General features: G+C 44.2%; 1 pseudogene across 1 annotated transcript in view; it reads left to right on the top strand.

The window, feature by feature from the left end:
* The window catches only part of LOC145816181 (protein kinase and PP2C-like domain-containing protein), an 82767-nt pseudogene that overhangs the window by 13587 nt on the left and 54151 nt on the right, over window positions 1-15029 (top strand). The window lies entirely within an intron of this gene.

The following is a 15029-nucleotide window of genomic DNA, read 5'->3' as shown; positions in this document are numbered from 1 at the left end:
ATGCTTTAAGAAAATTAACGATGTGGATTTGATATATAGAAAGATTCAGGGGAATAACTGACCTGTTTGGGTTATGTGAGTTCACAGGTATTAGATAAGCAGGCAACAAGTATCAAAACTTGAATTTTTTTATCTAGAATTGTCTTTGAGGGTCCGTTTGGGGTTGCTAGACCTATTTGAAGGTGCTTATTTAGGTACACTGACAAAATCAGCTGGGAATGTGTTAGGCAAAGGTTGTTTAAAAAGTGCTACAATTGGGTCACATATAGAATTATAACTTTTGCCAGGGGCCAAGTTTTAAAGTTAATATACTACAATGCAAGTATTTTTTTAAATTTTTTTTTGTTGATAAATTCTTTTTTTGTTGTTGATAAATTCAATGCAAGTACCAGTGGGCCCAAAACAACCAATAAGCTAAGAGGCATGATTGGATGTTTTTCTGAAAAAAGCTAACTTTTTGTTTAATTTGAAGTAGATCCACTTTAACCAAATGCCACAAATGGAGTTATCTTGGTTCTAGTGTGGTTTGACATGGAAAATTTTAAATTGTTCCAATTGACAATATGGAAGCAGCGTGTCATTTGGAGGTCTGAAGGGCTGTTCTTATATTAAGTATTCCACATGCTATTTGTAGTATTTGGTTTATTTTCAAGGAATAGTTCCATGGTTTATAGCATATAATCTCTATCACTTAATTATTAACAAAAATGTTAGGACAACTAACAAGCGTACCAACTAGACAAAATATTTGGTGAATCCCATACCAAGTGGTGGGACCTATGTACAAGCGCTCTGTTGGTATTTTTTTTTTTTAAGTGTTTCTAGCATTTTGGTATTATTGATAGTTCAGATGTTTCTTATACTCCAATGTACTGAACTCAGACTAATCATGGTTACTTGGGTTGAGGATGGCAACATGGTTCCTCTTGCGTATGGTTGTTCTTAGAGTACACACACACATATATTTATATATGTACATATATATTTTTTTCAAAGTTAGAATAACTATGTCCTTTCTCATGGTCTCAATTCTCATTTTTTTTTTTGGGTGTGTTTTTCTTCTTTCTTTGAAGCACCTATAACTTCGTTTCTGTTATTCCTTCTTGACAATATTTTCTGGCTTCGTTGCTACTCTTAAACCATCCTGTGCTCCTTCACCTCATATTGTCTATGCTTCATGCCTACTTGTAGCTCTAGAGAAATGTAGCACCTCATATTGTCTATGCTTCGTGCTACTTATAGCTTTAGAGAAATGTAGTCATTTCTTATTGTTGTGCCCCCGCCCCCCCCTGTCTGTGTCTGTGTCTATATCCTCATTTTTACATTTGCTTTTTATTGTCATCCAACATTTTGTACGGTATAGCATATGCCATGCAGCCGTCTTATGGAGATTTTCCAGGGAATACCTCAAACACCTTGCGAAGGACCAATAGAAGTTGTGGAAACTTACGGAACTAGCACGGGACTCCCGGTTTGAAAACTAAGACAAAAAAGACACCTTTTTCACACTTAAGCTTGAAAATAGTCCATTAGGGGCCAAAATCGTGTAACAGTCACGAGAAGGCCCACGGAATACCTCGAACACCTTGGGAAGGACCAATGTAAGTTGTGGAAACTTATGGAACTGGCAAGAGATTCCGGTTTGAAAACTAAGTCAAAAAATGTAATTTTTTCACACTTAAGGTTGAAAATAGGCCATCGGAGGCTAAAATTGTGTAACAGTCATGAGAAGGGCCGGGGAACACCTCATAGGAACTAGCGAGGGACTCCCGATTTGAAAAATAAGTCCAAAAAGGTAATTTTCTCAGACTTAATTGTGAAAATTGGCCATCAGGGGGCCAAAATCGTGTAATAGCCACGAGAAGGCCCATGGAACACATCAAACAACTTGGGAAGGACCAATGTAGGTTGTGGAAACTTACGGAACTAGCACGGGACTTCCGGTTTGAAAACTAATTTGAAAAAGACATTTTTCTCACACTTAAGCTACAAAATAGGCCATCGGGGACCAAAATCGTGTGACAGTCACGAGTAGGCCCAATGAACGCCTTGAACACCTTGGGAGGGACCAATGTAAGTTGTGAAAACTTACAGAACTAGCACGGGACTTCCGGTTTGAAAACAATGTAGCAATCACGAGAGTGTCCGAGGAATACCTCAAACACCTCAGGAGAGACCATTGCAAGTTGTGGAAACTTACAGAACTTCAACGGGACTCCCGACTTGAAAACGAAGCCAAAAAATGCACTTTTTTTCACACTTAATCCTGAAAATAGGCCATCGAGGGCCAAAATTGTGTAACAGTCACGAGAAGGCCCGGGGAACAACTCACACCTCGAGAGCGACCAATGTAAGTTGTGGGAACTCATCGAACTAGCATGGGGCTCCCGGTTTGAAAACTATGTCGGAAAAGTCACTTTTTTCACACTTGAGCTTAAAAATAGGACATCGGGAGCCAAAACCGTGTAACAGTCACGGGAAGGCCCAGGAAACGCATCAAAACACCTCGGGAAGGACCAATAGAAGTTGTGGAAACTTACGGAACTAGCACGGGACTTCCGGTTTGAAATCTAAGTAAAAAAAATGCACATTTTTTCACACTTAGGATTGAAAATAGACCATCAGTGGCCAAATTCGTGTAACAGTCACGAGAAGGCCCAAGCAACACCTCAAACACCTCGGGGGGACCAATGCAGGTTGTGAAAATTTACGGAACTTGCGCGGGACTCCTCGTTTCAAAACTAAGTCAAAAATGGCACTTCTTTCACACTTAATCTTGAAAATAGGCCATCAGGGGGCCAAAATTGTGTGACAGTCACGAGAACCCTAGCGAAACCCCTCAAACACCTCTAGAGGGACGAATATAAGTGGTAGAAATTTACAGAACTAGCACGGGAGTCCCGGTTTGAAAACTAAGTGGAAAAAGACACTTTTTTCAAACTTAAGTTCGAAAATAGGCCATCAGGGGACCAAAATCGCGTAACGGTCACGAGAAGTCGTGGGGAACACGTCAAACACCTCGGTAGGGACCAATGTAAGTTGTGCAAACTTACGGAACTGGCACAGGACTCCCGGCTTGAAAACTAAGTCAAAAAATGCATTTTTTTCACACTTAAGGTTAGAAATAAGCCATCGGGGGCCAAAATCTTGTAGCATTCAGTAGAACACCCGGGGAACACCTTGGGAGGGATCAATGTATGTTATTGAAACTTACAGAACTAGCACGGGACTGCCGGTTTGAAAACTAAGCCGAAAAAGGCACGTTTCTCACACTTAAGCTTGAAAATTGGCCATCCGGGGGCCAAAATCGTGTAATAGCCACGAGAAGGCCCATGGAACACATCAAACAACTTGGGAGGGACCAATGTAGGTTGTGGAAACTTACGGAACTAGCACGGGACTTCCGGTTTGAAAACTAATTTGAAAAAGACATTTTTCTCACACTTAAGCTACAAAATAGGCCATCGGGGACCAAAATCGTGTAACAGTCACGAGTAGGCCCAATGAACGCCTTGAACACCTTGGGAGGGACCAATGTAAGTTGTGAAAACTTACAGAACTAGCACGGGACTTCCGGTTTGAAAACAATGTAGCAATCACGAGAATGTCCGAGGAATACCTCAAACACCTCAGGAGAGACCATTGCAAGTTGTGGAAACTTACGGAACTTCAGCGGGACTCCCGACTTGAAAACGAAGCCAAAAAATGCATTTTTTTTCACACTTAATCCTGAAAATAGGCCATCGAGGGCCAAAATTGTGTAACAATCACGAGAAGGCCCGGGGAACACCTCACACCTCGAGAGCGACCAATGTAAGTTGTGGGAACTCACCGAACTAGCATGGGGCTCCCGGTTTGAAAACTATGTCGGAAAAGTCACTTTTTTCACACTTGAGCTTAAAAATAGGACATCGGGAGCCAAAACCGTGTAACAGTCACGGGAAGGCCCAGGAAACGCATCAAAACACCTCGGGAAGGACCAATAGAAGTTGTGGAAACTTACGGAACTAGCACGGGACTTCCGGTTTGAAATCTAAGTAAAAAAAATGCACATTTTTTCACACTTAGGCTTGAAAATAGACCATCAGTGGCCAAATTCGTGTAACAGTCACGAGAAGGCCCAAGCAACACCTCAAACACCTCGGGGGGACCAATGCAGGTTATGAAAATTTACGGAACTTGCGCGGGACTCCTCGTTTCAAAACTAAGTCAAAAATTGCACTTCTTTCACGCTTAATCTTGAAAATAGGCCATCAGGGGGCGAAAATTGTGTAACAGTCACGAGAACCCTAGCGAAACCCCTCAAACACCTCTGGAGGGACGAATATAAGTGGTAGAAATTTACAGGACAAGCACGGGAGTCCCGGTTTGAAAACTAAGTGGAAAAGACACTTTTTTCAAACTTAAGTTCGAAAATAGGCCATCAGGGGGCCAAAATCGCGTAACGGTCACGAGAAGTCGTGGGGAACACGTCAAACACCTCGGTAGGGACCAATGTAAGTTGTGCAAACTTACGGAACTGGCACAGGACTCCCGGCTTGAAAACTAAGTCAAAAAATGCATTTTTTTCACACTTAAGGTTAGAAATAAGCCATCGGGGGCCAAAATCTTGTAGCATTCAGTAGAACACCCGGGGAACACCTTGGGAGGGATCAATGTATGTTATTGAAACTTACAGAACTAGCACGGGACTGCCGGTTTGAAAACTAAGCCGAAAAAGGCACGTTTCTCACACTTAAGCTTGAAAATTGGCCATCAGGGGGCCAAAATCGTGTAATAGCCACGAGAAGGCCCATGGAACACATCAAACAACTTGGGAGGGACCAATGTAGGTTGTGGAAACTTACGGAACTAGCACGGGACTTCCGGTTTGAAAACTAATTTGAAAAAGACATTTTTCTCACACTTAAGCTACAAAATAGGCCATCGGGGACCAAAATCGTGTAACAGTCACGAGTAGGCCCAATGAACGCCTTGAACACCTTGGGAGGGACCAATGTAAGTTGTGAAAACTTACAGAACTAGCACGGGACTTCCGGTTTGAAAACAATGTAGCAATCACGAGAATGTCCGAGGAATACCTCAAACACCTCAGGAGAGACCATTGCAAGTTGTGGAAACTTATGGAACTTCAACGGGACTCCCGACTTGAAAACGAAGCCAAAAAATGCACTTTTTTTCACACTTAGTCCTGAAAATAGGCCATCGAGGGCGAAAATTGTGTAACAGTCACGGGAAGGCCCGGGGCTCGAGAGCGACCAATGTAAGTTGTGGGAACTCACCGAACTAGCATGGGGCTCCCGGTTTGAAAACTATGTCGGAAAAGTCACTTTTTTCACACTTGAGCTTAAAAATAGGACATCGGGAGCCAAAACCGTGTAACAGTCACGGGAAGGCCCAGGAAACGCATCAAAACACCTCGGGAAGGACCAATAGAAGTTGTGGAAACTTACGGAACTAGCACGGGACTTCCGGTTTGAAATCTAAGTAAAAAAAAATGCACATTTTTTCACACTTAGGCTTGAAAATAGACCATCAGTGGCCAAATTCGTGTAACAGTCACGAGAAGGCCCAAGCAACACCTCAAACACCTCGGGGGGACCAATGCAGGTTGTGAAAATTTACGGAACTTGTGCGGGACTCCTCGTTTCAAAACTAAGTCAAAAATGGCACTTCTTTAACACTTAATCTTGAAAATAGGCCATCAGGGGGCCAAAATTGTGTGACAGTCACGAGAACCCTAGCGAAACCCCTCAAACACCTCTAGAGGGACGAATATAAGTGGTAGAAATTTACAGAACTAGCACGGGAGTCCCGGTTTGAAAACTAAGTGGAAAAAGACATTTTTTTCAAACTTAAGTTCGAAAATAGGCCATCAGGGGGCCAAAATCGCGTAACGGTCACGAGAAGTCGTGGGGAACACGTCAAACACCTCGGTAGGGACCAATGTAAGTTGTGCAAACTTACGGAACTGGCACAGGACTCCCGGCTTGAAAACTAAGTCAAAAAATGCATTTTTTTCACACTTAAGGTTAGAAATAAGCCATCGGGGGCCAAAATCTTGTAGCATTCAGTAGAACACCCGGGGAACACCTTGGGAGGGATCAATGTATGTTATTGAAACTTACAGAACTAGCACGGGACTGCCGGTTTGAAAACTAAGCCGAAAAAGGCACGTTTCTCACACTTAAGCTTGAAAATTGGCCATCAGGGGGCCAAAATCGTGTAATAGCCACGAGAAGGCCCATGGAACACATCAAACAACTTGGGAGGGACCAATGTAGGTTGTGGAAACTTACGGAACTAGCACGGGACTTCCGGTTTGAAAACTAATTTGAAAAAGACATTTTTCTCACACTTAAGCTATAAAATAGGCCATCGGGGACCAAAATCGTGTGACAGTCACGAGTAGGCCCAATGAATGCCTTGAACACCTTGGGAGGGACCAATGTAAGTTGTGAAAACTTACAGAACTAGCACGGGACTTCCGGTTTGAAAACAATGTAGCAATCACGAGAATGTCCGAGGAATACCTCAAACACCTCAGGAGAGACCATTGCAAGTTGTGGAAACTTACGGAACTTCAACGGGACTCGCGACTTGAAAACGAAGCCAAAAAATGCACTTTTTTTCACACTTAATCCTGAAAATAGGCCATCGAGGGCGAAAATTGTGTAACAGTCACGAGAAGGCCCGGGGCTCGAGAGCGACCAATGTAAGTTGTGGGAATTCACCGAACTAGCATGGGGCTCCCGGTTTGAAAACTAATTTGAAAAAGACATTTTTCTCACACTTAAGCTACAAAATAGGCCATCGGGGACCACGGGACTTCCGGTTTTAAAACAATGTAGCAATCACTAGAATGTCCGAGGAATACCTCAAACACCTCAGGAGAGACCATTGCAAGTTGTGGAAACTTACGGAACATCAGCGGGACTCCCGACTTGAAAACGAAGCCAAAAAATGCACTTTTTTTCACACTTAATCCTGAAAATAGGCCATCGAGGGCCAAAATTGTGTAACAATCACGAGAAGGCCCGGGGAACACCTCACACCTCGAGAGCGACCAATGTAAGTTGTGGGAACTCACCGAACTAGCATGGGGCTCCCGGTTTGAAAACTATGTCGGAAAAGTCATTTTTTTCACACTTGAGCTTAAAAATAGGACATCGGGAGCCAAAACCGTGTAGCAGTCACGGGAAGGCCCAGGAAACGCATCAAAACACCTCGGGAAGGACCAATAGAAGTTGTGGAAACTTACGGAACTAGCACGGGACTTCCGGTTTGAAATCTAAGTAAAAAAAATGCACATTTTTTCACACTTAGGCTTGAAAATAGACCATCAGTGGCCAAATTCGTGTAACAGTCACGAGAAGGCCCAAGCAACACCTCAAACACCTCGGGGGGACCAATGCAGGTTGTGAAAATTTACGGAACTTGCGCGGGACTCCTCGTTTCAAAACTAAGTCAAAAATGGCACTTCTTTCACACTTAATATTGAAAATAGGCCATCAGGGGGCCAAAATTGTGTGACAGTCACGAGAACCCTAGCGAAACCCCTCAAACACCTCTAGAGGGACGAATATAAGTGGTAGAAATTTACAGAACTAGCACGGGAGTCCCGGTTTGAAAACTAAGTGGAAAAAGACACTTTTTTCAAACTTAAGTTCGAAAATAGGCCATCAGGGGGCCAAAATCGCGTAACGGTCACGAGAAGTCGTGTGGAACACGTCAAACACCTCGGTAGGGACCAATGTAAGTTGTGCAAACTTACGGAACTGGCACAGGACTCCCGGCTTGAAAACTAAGTCAAAAAATGCATTTTTTTTACACTTAAGGTTAGAAATAAGCCATCGGGGGCCAAAATCTTGTAGCATTCAGTAGAACACCGGGGGAACACCTTGGGAGGGATCAATGTATGTTATTGAAACTTACAGAACTAGCACGGGGCTGCCGGTTTGAAAACTAAGCCGAAAAAGGCACGTTTCTCACACTTAAGCTTGAAAATTGGCCATCAGGGGGCCAAAATCGTGTAATAGCCACGAGAAGGCCCATGGAACACATCAAACAACTTGGGAGGGACCAATGTAGGTTGTGGAAACTTACGGAACTAGCACGGGACTTCCGGTTTGAAAACTAATTTGAAAAAGACATTTTTCTCACACTTAAGCTACAAAATAGGCCATCGGGGACCAAAATCGTGTAACAGTCACGAGTAGGCCCAATGAACGCCTTGAACACCTTGGGAGGGACCAATGTAAGTTGTGAAAACTTACAGAACTAGCACGGGACTTCCGGTTTGAAAACAATGTAGCAATCACGAGAATGTCCGAGGAATACCTCAAACACCTCAGGAGAGACCATTGCAAGTTGTGGAAACTTACGGAACTTCAGCGGGACTCCCGACTTGAAAACGAAGCCAAAAAATGCACTTTTTTTCACACTTAATCCTGAAAATAGGCCATCGAGGGCCAAAATTGTGTAACAATCACGAGAAGGCCCGGGGAACACCTCACACCTCGAGAGCGACCAATGTAAGTTGTGGGAACTCACCGAACTAGCATGGGGCTCCCGGTTTGAAAACTATGTCGGAAAAGTCACTTTTTTCACACTTGAGCTTAAAAATAGGACATCGGGAGCCAAAACCGTGTAGCAGTCACGGGAAGGCCCAGGAAACGCATCAAAACACCTCGGGAAGGACCAATAGAAGTTGTGGAAACTTACGGAACTAGCACGGGACTTCCGGTTTGAAATCTAAGTAAAAAAAATGCACATTTTTTCACACTTAGGCTTGAAAATAGACCATCAGTGGCCAAATTCGTGTAACAGTCACGAGAAGGCCCAAGCAACACCTCAAACACCTCGGGGGGACCAATGCAGGTTGTGAAAATTTACGAAACTTGCGCGGGACTCCTCGTTTCAAAACTAAGTCAAAAATTGCACTTCTTTCACACTTAATCTTGAAAATAGGCCATTAGGGGGCCAAAATTGTGTAACAGTCACGAGAACCCTAGCGAAACCCCTCAAACACCTCTAGAGGGACGAATATAAGTGGTAGAAATTTACAGAACTAGCACGGGAGTCCTGGTTTGAAAACTAAGTGGAAAAAGGCACTTTTTTCAAACTTAAGTTCGAAAATAGGCCATAAGGGGGCCAAAATCGCGTAACGGTCACGAGAAGTCGTGGGGAACACGTCAAACACCTCGGTAGGGACCAATGTAAGTTGTGCAAACTAACGGAACTGGCCCAGGACTCCCGGCTTGAAAACTAAGTCAAAAAATGCATTTTTTTCACACTTAAGGTTAGAAATAAGCCATCGGGGGCCAAAATCTTGTAGCATTCAGTAGAACACCCGGGGAACACCTTGGGAGGGATCAATGTATGTTATTGAAACTTACAGAACTAGCACGGGACTGCCGGTTTGAAAACTAAGCCGAAAAAGGCACGTTTCTCACACTTAAGCTTGAAAATTGGCCATCAGGGGGCCAAAATCGTGTAATAGCCACGAGAAGGCCCATGGAACACATCAAACGACTTGGGAGGGACCAATGTAGGTTGTGGAAACTTACGGAACTAGCACGGGACTTCCGGTTTGAAAACTAATTTGAAAAAGACATTTTTCTCACACTTAAGCTACAAAATAGGCCATCGGGGACCAAAATCGTGTGACAGTCACGAGTAGGCCCAATGAACGCCTTGAACACCTTGGGAGGGACCAATGTAAGTTGTGAAAACTTACAGAACTAGCACGGGACTTCCGGTTTGAAAACAATGTAGCAATCACGAGAATGTCCGAGGAATACCTCAAACACCTCAGGAGAGACCATTGCAAGTTGTGGAAACTTACGGAACTTCAACGGGACTCCCGACTTGAAAACGAAGCAAAAAAATGCACTTTTTTTCACACTTAATCCTGAAAATAGGCCATCGAGGGCCAAAATTGTGTAACAGTCACGAGAAGGCCCGGGGCTCGAGAGCGACCAATGTAAGTTGTGGGAACTCACCGAACTAGCATGGGGCTCCCGGTTTGAAAACTATGTCGGAAAAGTCACTTTTTTCACACTTGAGCTTAAAAATAGGACATCGGGAGCCAAAACCGTGTAACAGTCACGGGAAGGCCCAGGAAACGCATCAAAACACCTCGGGAAGGACCAATAGAAGTTGTGGAAACTTACGGAACTAGCACGGGACTTCCGGTTTGAAATCTAAGTAAAAAAAATGCACATTTTTTCACACTTAGGCTTGAAAATAGACCATCAGTGGCCAAATTCGTGTAACAGTCACGAGAAGGCCCAAGCAACACCTCAAACACCTCGGGGGGACCAATGCAGGTTGTGAAAATTTACGGAACTTGCGCGGGACTCCTCGTTTCAAAACTAAGTCAAAAATTGCACTTCTTTCACACTTAATCTTGAAAATAGGCCATCAGGGGGCCAAAATTGTGTAACAGTCACGAGAACCCTAGCGAAACCCCTCAAACACCTCTAGAGGGACGAATATAAGTGGTAGAAATTTACAGGACAAGCACGGGAGTCCCGGTTTGAAAACTAAGTGGAAAAAGACACTTTTTTCAAACTTAAGTTCGAAAATAGGCCATCAGGGGGCCAAAATCGTGTAACGGTCACGAGAAGTCGTGGGGAACACGTCAAACACCTCGGTAGGGACCAATGTAAGTTGTGCAAACTAACGGAACTGGCACAGGACTCCCGGCTTGAAAACTAAGTCAAAAAATGCATTTTTTTCACACTTAAGGTTAGAAATAAGCCATCGGGGGCCAAAATCTTGTAGCATTCAGTAGAACACCAGGGGAACACCTTGGGAGGGATCAATGTATGTTATTGAAACTTACAGAACTAGCACGGGACTGCCGGTTTGAAAACTAAGCCGAAAAAGGCACGTTTCTCACACTTAAGCTTGAAAATTGGCCATCAGGGGGCCAAAATCTTGTAATAGCCACGAGAAGGCCCATGGAACACATCAAACAACTTGGGAGGGACCAATGTAGGTTGTGGAAACTTACGGAACTAGCACGGGACTTCCGGTTTAAAAACTAATTTGAAAAAGACATTTTTCTCACACTTAAGCTACAAAATAGGCCATCGGGGACCAAAATCGTGTGACAGTCACGAGTAGGCCCAATGAACGCCTTGAACACCTTGGGAGGGACCAATGTAAGTTGTGAAAACTTACAGAACTAGCACGGGACTTCCGGTTTGAAAACAATGTAGCAATCACGAGAGTGTCCGAGGAATACCTCAAACACCTCAGGAGAGACCATTGCAAGTTGTGGAAACTTACGGAACTTCAACGGGACTCCCGACTTGAAAACGAAGCCAAAAAATGCACTTTTTTTCACACTTAGTCCTGAAAATAGGCCATCGAGGGCCAAAATTGTGTTACAGTCACGAGAAGGCCCGGGGAACACCTCACACCTCGAGAGCGACCAATGTAAGTTGTGGGAACTCACCGAACTAGCATGGGGCTCCCGGTTTGAAAACTATGTCGGAAAAGTCACTTTTTTCACACTTGAGCTTAAAAATAGGACATCGGGAGCCAAAACCGTGTAACAGTCACGGGAAGGCCCAGGAAACGCATCAAAACACCTCGGGAAGGACCAATAGAAGTTGTGGAAACTTACGGAACTAGCACGGGACTTCCGGTTTGAAATCTAAGTAAAAAAAATGCACATTTTTTCACACTTAGGCTTGAAAATAGACCATCAGTGGCCAAATTCGTGTAACAGTCACGAGAAGGCCCAAGCAACACCTCAAACACCTCGGGGGGACCAATGCAGGTTGTGAAAATTTACGGAACTTGCGCGGGACTCCTCGTTTCAAAACTAAGTCAAAAATTGCACTTCTTTCACACTTAATCTTGAAAATAGGCCATCAGGGGGCCAAAATTGTGTAACAGTCACGAGAACCCTAGCGAAACCCCTCAAACACCTCTAGAGGGACGAATATAAGTGGTAGAAATTTACAGGACAAGCACGGGAGTCCCGGTTTGAAAACTAAGTGGAAAAAGACACTTTTTTCAAACTTAAGTTCGAAAATAGGCCATCAGGGGGCCAAAATCGTGTAACGGTCACGAGAAGTCGTGGGGAACACGTCAAACACCTCGGTAGGGACCAATGTAAGTTGTGCAAACTAACGGAACTGGCACAGGACTCCCGGCTTGAAAACTAAGTCAAAAAATGCATTTTTTTCACACTTAAGGTTAGAAATAAGCCATCGGGGGCCAAAATCTTGTAGCATTCAGTAGAACACCAGGGGAACACCTTGGGAGGGATCAATGTATGTTATTGAAACTTACAGAACTAGCACGGGACTGCCGGTTTGAAAACTAAGCCGAAAAAGGCACGTTTCTCACACTTAAGCTTGAAAATTGGCCATCAGGGGGCCAAAATCTTGTAATAGCCACGAGAAGGCCCATGGAACACATCAAACAACTTGGGAGGGACCAATGTAGGTTGTGGAAACTTACGGAACTAGCACGGGACTTCCGGTTTAAAAACTAATTTGAAAAAGACATTTTTCTCACACTTAAGCTACAAAATAGGCCATCGGGGACCAAAATCGTGTGACAGTCACGAGTAGGCCCAATGAACGCCTTGAACACCTTGGGAGGGACCAATGTAAGTTGTGAAAACTTACAGAACTAGCACGGGACTTCCGGTTTGAAAACAATGTAGCAATCACGAGAGTGTCCGAGGAATACCTCAAACACCTCAGGAGAGACCATTGCAAGTTGTGGAAACTTACGGAACTTCAACGGGACTCCCGACTTGAAAACGAAGCCAAAAAATGCACTTTTTTTCACACTTAGTCCTGAAAATAGGCCATCGAGGGCCAAAATTGTGTTACAGTCACGAGAAGGCCCGGGGAACACCTCACACCTCGAGAGCGACCAATGTAAGTTGTGGGAACTCACCGAACTAGCATGGGGCTCCCGGTTTGAAAACTATGTCGGAAAAGTCACTTTTTTCACACTTGAGCTTAAAAATAGGACATCGGGAGCCAAAACCGTGTAACAGTCACGGGAAGGCCCAGGAAACGCATCAAAACACCTCGGGAAGGACCAATAGAAGTTGTGGAAACTTACGGAACTAGCACGGGACTTCCGGTTTGAAATCTAAGTAAAAAAAATGCACATTTTTTCACACTTAGGCTTGAAAATAGACCATCAGTGGCCAAATTCGTGTAACAGTCACGAGAAGGCCCAAGCAACACCTCAAACACCTCGGCGGGACCAATGCAGGTTGTGAAAATTTACGGAACTTGCGCGGGACTCCTCGTTTCAAAACTAAGTCAAAAATGGCACTTCTTTCACACTTAATCTTGAAAATAGGCCATCAGGGGGCCAAAATTGTGTAACAGTCACGAGAACCCTAGCGAAACCCCTCAAACACCTCTAGAGGGACGAATATAAGTGGTAGAAATTTACAGAACTAGCACGGGAGTCCCGGTTTGAAAACTAAGTGGAAAAAGACACTTTTTTCAAACTTAAGTTCGAAAATAGGCCATCAGGGGGCCAAAATCGCGTAACGGTCACGAGAAGTCGTGGGGAACACGTCAAACACCTCGGTAGGGACCAATGTAAGTTGTGCAAACTTACGGAACTGGCACAGGACTCCCGGCTTGAAAACTAAGTCAAAAAATGCATTTTTTTCACACTTAAGGTTAGAAATAAGCCATCGGGGGCCAAAATCTTGTAGCATTCAGTAGAACACCCGGGGAACACCTTGGGAGGGATCAATGTATGTTATTGAAACTTACAGAACTAGCACGGGACTGCCGGTTTGAAAACTAAGCCGAAAAAGGCACGTTTCTCACACTTAAGCTTGAAAATTGGCCATCAGGGGGCCAAAATCGTGTAATAGCCACGAGAAGGCCCATGGAACACATCAAACAACTTGGGAGGGACCAATGTAGGTTGTGGAAACTTACGGAACTAGCACGGGACTTCCGGTTTGAAAACTAATTTGAAAAAGACATTTTTCTCACACTTAAGCTACAAAATAGGCCATCGGGGACCAAAATCGTGTAACAGTCACGAGTAGGCCCAATGAACGCCTTGAACACCTTGGGAGGGACCAATGTAAGTTGTGAAAACTTACAGAACTAGCACGGGACTTCCGGTTTGAAAACAATGTAGCAATCACGAGAATGTCCGAGGAATACCTCAAACACCTCAGGAGAGACCATTGCAAGTTGTGGAAACTTACGGAACTTCAGCGGGACTCCCGACTTGAAAACGAAGCCAAAAAATGCACTTTCTTTCACACTTAATCATGAAAATAGGCCATCGAGGGCCAAAATTGTGTAACAATCACGAGATGGCCCGGGGAACACCTCACACCTCGAGAGCGACCAATGTAAGTTGTGGGAACTCACCGAACTAGCATGGGGCTCCCGGTTTGAAAACTATGTCGGAAAAGTCACTTTTTTCACACTTGAGCTTAAAAATAGGACATCGGGAGCCAAAACGGTGTAACAGTCACGGGAAGGCCCAGGAAACGCATCAAAACACCTCGGGAAGGACCAATAGAAGTTGTGGAAACTTACGGAACTAGCACGGGACTTCCGGTTTGAAATCTAAGTAAAAAAAATGCACATTTTTTCACACTTAGGCTTGAAAATAGACCATCAGTGGCCAAATTCGTGTAACAGTCACGAGAAGGCCCAAGCAACACCTCAAACACCTCGGGGGGACCAATGCAGGTTGTGAAAATTTACGGAACTTGCGCGGGACTCCTCGTTTCAAAACTAAGTCAAAAATTGCACTTCTTTCACACTTAATCTTGAAAATAGGCCATCAGGGGGCCAAAATTGTGTAACAGTCACGAGAACCCTAGCGAAACCCCTCAAACACCTCTAGAGGGACGAATATAAGTGGTAGAAATTTACAGGACAAGCACGGGAGTCCCGGTTTGAAAACTAAGTGGAAAAAGACACTTTTTTCAAACTTAAGTTCGAAAATAGGCCATCAGGGGGCCAAAATCGTGTAACGGTCACGAGAAGTCGTGGGGA

Source organism: Camellia sinensis, unplaced genomic scaffold, assembly GCF_055761805.1.
Source record: "Camellia sinensis isolate YWXY unplaced genomic scaffold, ASM5576180v1 Unanchor3, whole genome shotgun sequence".
Taxonomy (NCBI): domain Eukaryota; kingdom Viridiplantae; phylum Streptophyta; class Magnoliopsida; order Ericales; family Theaceae; genus Camellia; species Camellia sinensis.
This window is presented reverse-complemented; position numbering and strand designations above follow the sequence as displayed.